We start from the raw sequence: 8,510 nt of genomic DNA on the forward strand, positions 1-8,510 counted from the left end.
TGGTGTCTCGTTTTTGTGCAGAAATCCAACTTTCAGGAAAATCCTCGGAATTTATGCGAAAGGTCCTATTTTCCCAGAATATTGACGGAGCCAGAAGGGCAAGCCAGGTGGGGGCCCGAGTCCCCCACACACTAGGCCGGCGCGGCCCAGGAGGGGGGCGCGCCGCCCTATTGTGTGGCCCCCTCGGCTGGCCTCCGACGCCCTCCTTCGGACTACTTAACGCCTTCGACCTAAAAACGCACGGGAGTTAGACGAAATCGCCAGAAGACATCTAGTACGCCGCCACCGTCGCGAAACTCCGTCTCGGGACCAGAAACTCCGTTCTGGCACTCCGCCGGGACGGGGAATTGGAGGAGATCATCGCCATCATCACCATCGACGCCTCTCCATCGACCAGCCATGTTTCCCCCATCCATGTGTGAGTAATTCCCCCGCTGTAGGCCGAAGGGGATGGTAGGGATTGGATGAGATTGGTCATGTAATAGCATAAGATTGTTAGGACATAGTGCCTAGTGTCCGTAATTGGTACTTTTATGATATTGTTGCAACTTGTTATGCTTAATGCTTGTCACTAGGGCCCGAGTGCCATGATCTCAGATCTGAACATGTTATCAATTCATTATGATATTCATTGCTTTATGATCTTACCTGCAAGTTGTATACACGTATTGATGTCCGGAACCCGAGGCCCCAAAGTGACAGAAATTGGGACAACCGAAGGGGATGGCGGTGATATGAGGATCACATGTGTTCACGGAGTGTTAATGCTTTGCTCCGGTGCTCTATTAAAAGGAGTGCCTTAATTTCCAGTAGATTCCCTAGAGGCCCGGCTGCCACCGGCTGGTAGGACAAAAGATGTTGTGCAAGTTTCTCATTGCGAGCACGTACGAATATATATGGAACACATGCCTATTGATTGATTAGTACTTGGATACCGTTTTATTATTATCTGCAAATGCCCTGCTTTGATTGTTACATGAGTTTCTCTCATCCATGCAACGCCCATTCATCCATCCCTGTGCCTACAGTATTTTAATCCTGCTGTTTACTATAATCACTACTGCTGTCTTTGTTACTCTGCTGCTGTTATTTCACTACTGCTACTGCTATAAAACTGTTACTACTGATAAACTCTTGCGAGCAAGTCTGTTTCCAGGTGCAGCTGAATTGACAACTCCGCTGTTAAGGCTTACAAGTATTCTTTGTCTCCCCTTGTGTCGAATCAATAAATTGGGTTTTACTTCCCTCGAAGACTGTTGCGATCCTCTATACTTGTGGGTCATCAAGACTATTTTCTGGCGCCGTTGCCGGGGAGCATAGCTTTATTTGGAAGTTCACTTGGATTGATATTGTTCGCTGCAAATTCTCCATTATGGGTAAACCTCGCGATACTAAAGTCGCCATATTACCATCCACTACAAGAAAAGGTACAACTCTGAGTACCTCTGCTGCTCTTGATTAACCATCTGTGATAGATAAACTTGTTTCACCACCACATGCTTCACATGCTGGTACTTCTGCAAGATCTGAAAATTCCTCTCATAATTTTGATGATGCTTCTGCTGTGCTTGATAATAATGGTTCGTTAGGATCTTTTCTAGATGCTACAATTGCTAGGTCTAGACGAATTGAAAATACTGAAACTCCTAACGAAAATGATGTTACACCTGTTAATTCACCTAAGTCTTTTGAATACTCTAGTGATGATCTTGATGAAGATTATGTGGAACTTGATGATGATTTTATTGATAAATGCAATGCTACTACTGATGCAAGAAAAATTAAAAGGTTGCTTGCACAACATACTGTTAGATATAAACTATCTCCTGATCCTAAATTTGCCACCTCTCCTATAAATATTAAGGATAAGGATTATGATTTTTCTCTTGATTTGTCTCATATATCTATTCTTGAGAAAACACCTTTTTGTGGTACTGAAAAAGAAAGTGCTGTAGAACACATGATTGAGCTATCTACTCTGAGTAGCTTGTTTTCTGATGATGTTAAGAAGCGTACTTATTTCGTTGCTAAAATTTTCCCTTTATCTTTAAAGGATGATGCTAAAACTTGGTATATATAGTTTGCCACCTGATTCTATTAATAGTCCAAAAGAATTGCTTGATGTTTTCTTCCGGAAATACTTTCCTGCTAGTGCTCAACATATTGCTTTGCAGAGAATTTATAATTTTGATCGGGAAGATGGAGAGAAATTGCCTGAGGCTTGGGCTAGATTTTGCTCTCTTATTAGAGCTCGGCCTGACCATGATTTGGAAAAGCATGATTTACTTGATATATTTTATAGTGGACTAACCATTGAGTCTAGGGCATACCTGGATAGTTGTGCTGGTTGTGTTTTCAGGAAAAGAACTCCAGACGACGCTGAAGAATTATTGGCGAGAATAGGCCGGAATCATGATGATTGGTCTACACCTGAACCAACGTCGACACCGATATTGAAGAAGAGGGGTATGATTAAATTAAATGATGAAGATATGAGGGAAGCCAAGAAATCTCTTAAAGAGAAGGGTATTAAATCCGAAGATGTGAAGAATTTACCTCCCATAGAAGATTCATGTAAGATCACTCCCCCTTCATCCATGATTGAGGTACACTCTCTTGAACGCTTTACTAGAGAAGATATTCCGTATTCAAAACCTCCTGCTCAATGCTTAGATGAGTTTGATAATTATATTGTTAAGCAAAATAATTTCAATATGAGAGTAGAGGATCACTTAATGGAAAATTCTCGAGCTATTGGTGAATTGCATGGTATTGTGGAGAGAACCTCCAATAATGTTAAGATGCTTGTTAAACATTTTCAAATGGTTCAAACTCAAATTGATCAACTCACTAAAGTGCAAAATGACTTGTTAAAAGATAATTCTAAAGAAAAACATACTTATGAAGTAACAACTAGAGGCGGTGTTTCTACCCAGGATCCTCTATATCCTGAAGGGCATCCCAAAAGAGTTGAACAAGATTCTCAACGAACTGAAACTAGTGCTCCATCTAAGAAAAAGAAAAAGAAACATAAAACTGTTGTAGAATCCTCTGAGCATGTTAATGATCCTAATAGTATTTCTATTTCTGATGCTGAAACTGAAAGTGGTAATGAACATGATAAAGATAACAATAAGAATGATGCTTCTGATAAAGAAGAGGTTGAAGATGAACCTGAAAAGCATGCTAAAAATAAAAAGTATACTAAATAAGATTTTATTGCTAAGAAACATGGTAATGAAAGAGAACCTTGGGTTCAAAAGCAAATGCCTTTTCCTGCTAAGAAACTAAAATCAAAGGAAGAAGAACACTATAATAAATTTTGTGATTGGATGAAACCTTTATTCTTGCAAATCCCTTTGACTGATGCTATTAAATTGCCTCCTTATTCAAAGTATATGAAAGATATTGTCTCTAACAAAAGGAAAATTCCCAATGAGGAGATTTGCACTATGCTAGCTAATTAATCTTTCAATGGTAAGGTTCCAAAGAAGCTTGGCGACCCAGGTATACCGACTATTCCCTGTTCTATTAAGAATAATTATGTTAGAACTGCTCTATGTGATTTGGGAGCAGGTGTTAGTGTTATGCCTTTCTCTCTTTATAAGAGACTCTATTTAGATAAGTTGATACCAACTGATATATCTTTGCAAATGGCTGATAAATCTACTGCTATTCCTGTTGGTATATGTGAGGATGTTCCTGTTCAAGTTACTAATAATTGCTTGATATTAACTGATTTTGTTGTGTTGGAAATGCCTGAAGATGATAATATGTCTATTATTCTTGGGAGACCTTTTCTTAACACCGCAGGGGCTGTTATTGATTGCAATAAAGGAAAAGTTACTTTCAATGTCGATGATAAGGAGCATACCGTTTATTTTCCCAAGAGGATTGAGAAAGCATGTGGAGTTAATACAATTTCTAATGTGAGAACTATCAAAGTGGGAACTATTGATTGTCCTATATATGAGCCTAAAGAAGAATATCAAACTCTTGTGATTGGATCCATATCAATACAATACAAGGTAACATGATTGATTTGAGGTTTATTTCTTCTTATGCTATGTAAAATTTATTTGGTGGCAAGACTTGATCAACCTTGTTAACAAATTCATTTTATATGCATAGAGGAACTAAACAACATCTCTTTCTTCCTCCACTTGATCTATTTGTTGTAGCACTTTTGTTTTGCAAAGTTCTTTAGTTAATTAGAGATTTCAAAATCTTTTTCTGCCCAGTAATAATAAATTTAACACCCAGAAATGTGCATTTTTCAAAGTTTTCAAAAATTCACAAAAATTATACCATTGGTCCTATTTTTCGACGAGGCACCTGGGAACACCTGGGGATGACCAGTGGGGCACCCCAGGGTGGCACCCCACAGGCTGGCGCAGCCAGCAAGGGGGGCGCGCCACCCTGTTGTGTGGGCCCCTCCTTGCCCCACTTATTCATCTCTTTCACTCATTGCACTCTCTCTCCCGAAAAAACGCGTACTCATTTTCTCTCACTCGCGTTTCTGTTCAAGTGCTCAAGATTTCTCGATCTCTTTGCTCAGCCCAGATTTCTGTCTGAAATTTGGAACATTTGCTCTCCGGTATGTGACTCCTCCGATTGTCCAAGTAGAATTTTGTTTAGTTGAGTATATTTTGAATATTTTGCTGCTGTAGATAACATGTTTAGTGAGCTTGCATGCTTGTTCTAAGTTGTAAGAATTAGTTTTGATGCATGTTTAGTACTCTAGCAAGTTCCTATGGTAATTTCCCTCAATTATATGTCACCAAATCAAATTTTACATTGTCCGTTGAAATTTTTTAGAAAATGGAGTGGAGTAGTCATCAACTAAACCAACAAGAATTGGAGGTACAACAGGTTATGAGAGTTAACCGCGAGGAGGGAGTATACCCCTCTTACTACCCGTGCACAGATTTTATGAGGAGTGCAGGAATCTTGCGAGATGTTTAGGATCTAATCTTCCGTGCAGGATTGAATGATTTTGTTGTTGGTGAACCATGCCAATATGCAAAATTGACTATGCCTGTAGTGCAGGATTTTGCATTCAATTGGTCTCAATCTAACCCCATGGTTCGGTACAAAATTTATAATAAAACTGTCAACTTGCCTTTCAATGATTTCTGTGCAGCCATTAGAGTGCCGCAATGGGGATCGTGCGAGAAGATGAGGGGATCGCCGCAAGAGCTCTTGAATCTCTACAAGATGATTTGTCATGGAAGAAGCTTCTCAGAGGATGGTGGTAAAATCAGTAGTATTCAACTCCCAGCCATTCGTTACTTTGCTTATTTCATCACTAAGTGCGTTCTTGCTAGAAAGAATTCAAGTAAGTTATCTATCCAAGATTTAGCTTTTCTAGCTGCTGCATTACAAGGTGATAGGACTTATAACTTGGGAGCTTTGATAGCCTATAGACTTTCTACTAACCGTGAGAGGGGAGGAATTTGCGGAGGTCTTATCGCCTCTCGTTTATTAGATATGCATGGTGTAGAACCTCACCATCTTGATTTTCAGCTTTCCGTAGAAAAACTTGATATAGTCTCCATGATTAAACATGAATTTGTTTCTGATTCGTCTAACTTGAGTAACCTGTTTTACAAGATAACATTTTATAAGAAAACTTGGAGAACAATTAAGAAAACTGAAAAACTAGTAGGATTGCCTGCACCTGTTCTGTTTAACCTTGATTCCAGGAAGAATTGGTCAGTCACAGAAGGTGAACTGAATGCATACTTGGAGGGAGATGGCCATCAGGCAAGAGGCGGCACAGAGGAGGCCGAGGAACACCTCGACTCGTCATCCGATGCAACGAGCTCCTCGCATCAACATTACGGTCATACGGAGCCTCCACGCTATTCCTCTGCACAAGGACTTTATTATGATCACGCCATGTACGACTCGCCGACATGGAACCCTAACCCTCGCTTGGGGGGAGGTATACCGGCATCACTCATTCTTTGCATATTATGGTTGCTGGATACTTGTATATACTTGTTTAGCTTCTTTAAGTGGTTTTCTAATAAGAGGGAGATGATATTTGGGGAAGTGCTCCCTGAAAACAGATTCTGGACTGTTACTAAAAAAATTCGTGCGCACAGCCAGAACGTTATTTTGAGTTGCAAATTTTTGTGCATGTTCCCCAGGTTGTTATCTAACTTTCATTAGTTGAACACTTTTCTAACTGAGCAACGGAAGATTTTTGTAAAAATTGATTTCTGTACTGCTGTCAGGTTTTGGCAGATTTCTGCCATCCTGCTTTTCTGTGTTTCTTCTAGTTTTCATTCTCTTGTTTTTGCTTTGTTTCTTTCCTAAAACATAAAAAGACCAAAAATATTTCTGTTGTTTCTCTTCGCCATTTGTTTATCTTGGTTTTTTATTCCCATTTTGCTTTATTTGCTATCGTTTGTTTGCTATAAGAAAATCCAAAAAGATTTTGCTTTGTTTGCTTGTTTCCTTTTGTTCTTGTTTCTAATTCGAAAACACCAAAAATATTTGCTGTTCTTCTTTGGTTTTGTAAAGTTCATTATGATTTCAATGGTCTTCGGTGGCTGGAGCGTGGTTTTCATTTCATATTATTCAAGCTACACAAGTGAAAAGGCAATAACGACGATCTACGACAATCCGATTGTGGTGAGAGGCTGGTATGAACTCTATTTGTTTTCATTTTTGTACATATACTCATCCATGTGAGCATGCTTAGTTGGTTCATGTGAGGTATATGTCATTTAAGAAAGTCTAGTAGTTCATGATCTCTCATGATCAGCTCCAATTTATTAATATGAGTAGCATGTCATAAATATTTGCTTGCATTGTTTTATTCATAGATAGGTATGATATTGTGGTATCCTCCTCTGAATAATTCACTTGAATCAACTTGGCACATGCTCACGCATGCATATGACTGAACAAATGTCAATTAAGCCTCGATGATTTACTTTACCTTAGAGTTCTTGTATCACTTTTATGCCTCCGTTAATTTATTTTTGTCGCAAGCATGATTATGACATTACTGCTCTCTTGATTGTCGCTTCCCAGTCTATTGCTAGCCTTCATTTGTACTGAGCGGGAACGCTGCTCGTGCTTCCAAACCCCTGAAAACCAAGTTATTCCAGAGTGTCCACCATAAATACCTATGCATGACATTTCAAACCATTCCAAGTAAATTGTTGATACGTCTCTGACGTATCGATAATTTCTTATGTTCCATGCCACATTATTGATGATATCTACATGTTTTATGCACACTTTATGTCATATTCGTGCATTTTCTGGAACTAACCTATTAACAAGATGCCGAAGTGCCGATGTCGTTTTCTGCTGTTTTTGGTTTCAGAAATCCTAGTAACGAAATATTCTCGGAATTGGACGAAATCAACGCCCAGGGTCCTATTTTGCCACGAAGCTTCCAGAAGACCGAAGAGGAGACGAAGTGGGGCCACGAGGCAGCCACACCCTAGGGCGGCGCGGCCCCTGCCCTGGCCGCGCGGCCCTGTGGTGTGGGGCCCTCGTGCCACCTCCTGACCTGCCCTTCCGCCTACTTAAAGCCTCCGTCGCGAAACCCCCAGTACCGAGAGCCACGATACGGAAAACCTTCCAGAGACGCCACCGCCGCCAATCCCATCTCGGGGGATTCAGGAGATCGCCTCCGGCACCCTGTCGGAGAGGGGAATCATCTCCCGGAGGACTCTACGCCGCCATGGGCACCTCCGGAGTGATGTGTGAGTAGTCTACCCCTGGACTATGGGTCCATAGCAGTAGCTAGATGGTTGTCTTCTCCCCATTGTGCTTAATTGTCGGATCTTGTGAGCTGCCTAACATGATCAAGATCATCTATCTGTAATTCTATATGTTGCGTTTGTTGGGATCCGATGAATAGAGAATACTTGTTATGTTGATTATCAAAGTTATGTCTATGTGTTGTTTATGATCTTGCATGCTCTCCGTTACTCGTAGATGCTCTGGCCAAGTAGATGCTTGTAACTCCAAGAGGGAGTATTTATGCTCGATAGTGGGTTTATGTCTCCGTGAATCTGGGGAAGTGACAGAAATCTCTAAGATTATGGATGTGCTGTTGCCACTAGGGATAAAACATTAGTGCTATGTTCGAGGATATAGTCACTGATTACATTACGCGCAATACTTAATGCAATTGTCTGTTGTTAGCAACTTAATACTGGAGGGGGTTCGGATGATAACCTGAAGGTGGACTTTTTAGGCATAGATGCATGCTGGATAGCGGTCTATGTACTTTGTCGTAATGCCCAATTAAATCTCACAATACTCATCATAATATGTATGTGCATGGTCATGCCCTCTTTATTTATCAATTGCCCAACTGTAATTTGTTCACCCAACATGCTGTTTATCTTATGGGAGAGACACCTCTAGTGAACTGTGGACCCCGGTCCAATTCTCTATACTGAAATACAATCTCTTGCACATCGTTCTCTTGTTTTTCGCAAACAATCATCATCCACACTATACATCTAATCCTTTGT

This window comes from Lolium perenne, chromosome 7 (genome assembly GCF_019359855.2).
Source record: "Lolium perenne isolate Kyuss_39 chromosome 7, Kyuss_2.0, whole genome shotgun sequence".
NCBI classification, from domain to species: domain Eukaryota; kingdom Viridiplantae; phylum Streptophyta; class Magnoliopsida; order Poales; family Poaceae; genus Lolium; species Lolium perenne.